Source organism: Protopterus annectens, chromosome 2.part1 (assembly GCF_019279795.1).
Source record: "Protopterus annectens isolate FY-2018-M chromosome 2.part1, PAN1.0, whole genome shotgun sequence".
NCBI classification, from domain to species: Eukaryota; Metazoa; Chordata; order Ceratodontiformes; family Protopteridae; genus Protopterus; species Protopterus annectens.
In genome coordinates, this window is record NC_056729.1 from 1239661731 (window position 1) to 1239663423 (window position 1693).

The following is a 1693-nucleotide window of genomic DNA, read 5'->3' on the forward strand; positions in this document are numbered from 1 at the left end:
AAGCCATGTCTGACCCAACTCTGTTAGAAATGCTACATCTAAAGAAATCCCAATCCCTCCGCACCACACACTCCAGAAAACTCAACCTAAATTACCATAATCAACAGAACATGCTGGAGGGACAGGTTCATAACCCAGAGACTGCTCATACTCTGGAATAGATTTCCCATACATGTCAAGCAGAGCAGCTCACTAGTCCTCTTCAAGAGAAATCTTGATGAGTGGATGGGAAATATAAAGTTCATCCCGGGGATCACTCCAGTGGATCTACTTGATGGAGGCACTGGGAACTAATGATGGGTGGCACAAAGCCAGGGCACTTCTATGGGCTAGGGTTGTAAATGTCCCAGGGCCATTAGCCTAGTATACACCTATGAACCTTACACTCACAATCAAATTATCCACCTGTTACTGTCCACCTATTACTGTCATACTTAGACAGCTCTACTCCTCACTGCCACTCACATACATACATTTCAATGCAGTCACCCAATACACAACTTCTAATCATATCACTTCTCTCCGTACTCCTCTGTTCACTACTACATCTCACTGCCCTGAATCCCATCATTATTCCACCACCTCCACCTCACATCCTACAAACCATGCAAAATCTGCCTACATATTTCCTAACCTCGATCTAATAAACTCCCTCTTCCAGTAAAAACTAAAAAAATTGCCCCACTCATAAATAGGATCCTCAAAACCTCAACAGGCTACACTACCAAATCCTTTCAACAACAGAACTCCAAAACTCCCACAAAACAAGCGACTTTATCTTATTTATTTACTTTCACTACTTTGCCTTTATCAGGTGGCATACACCCTAACCCAGACCCTACTGCAACGAATATGTCCACATCTCCACTTGGAACTACTTCACATGGTTACCATAAATATTCAAAATATTTGCAACAAATCTCCAATTCACATGCATGGATCACCCACAATCAACCTGACATCACAGCCATCATTGAAACATGGTTAAAACTATACATTAAAGACTCAGAATTTCTCCCCCCAGGCATTCAAACTACAAGATCTGACAGACCTAACAAAAAAGGAGGTGGAGTAGCACTAATCTTTCATAACTCATTCAACATAATACCCTACACAAATCCCATTCTACAATTCACAAATGCAGAAATTACCATTGCTCTCCTAAAGATTAATAACCACAAAAAATATTTGTATCATAGCTCTCTACATATCCCCTGGAAACAATATCCCTCTACTAGAAGAAATTCTAGCCTGGATCGTTACTAACATTAAAAACAAAACTGTTATCCTAGGCGTTGTAAATATCAATTGGATAAACCCGAACTCTAACTCCCATACCCCTAATATTAACCTATTCAACTTTACCCAGCTCATAAACACCCCTAACAGACCTAACAAGGATAACACCTCAGGATCCACCTTAGACTGGATTCTCATCTCCCACTCCAATAAAATATCTGAAGCAGGCACCCTTCCAGACATGGTGAGTGACCTCCTCCCCACCTATATCTGCCACTCCCCCTCAGCCCTCCAAAAATCAACAGCAGTACAAAGAGACAAGGAACCTGACTACTACCCTCTAATATTTACTGAGATCCTTAAAAATATTAACTGGCATATATTAAAAACTCTCCCACTAGACGATGCTGTAGATTACTTCAATACTACATTCCGGGACACACTAACTAGCCTT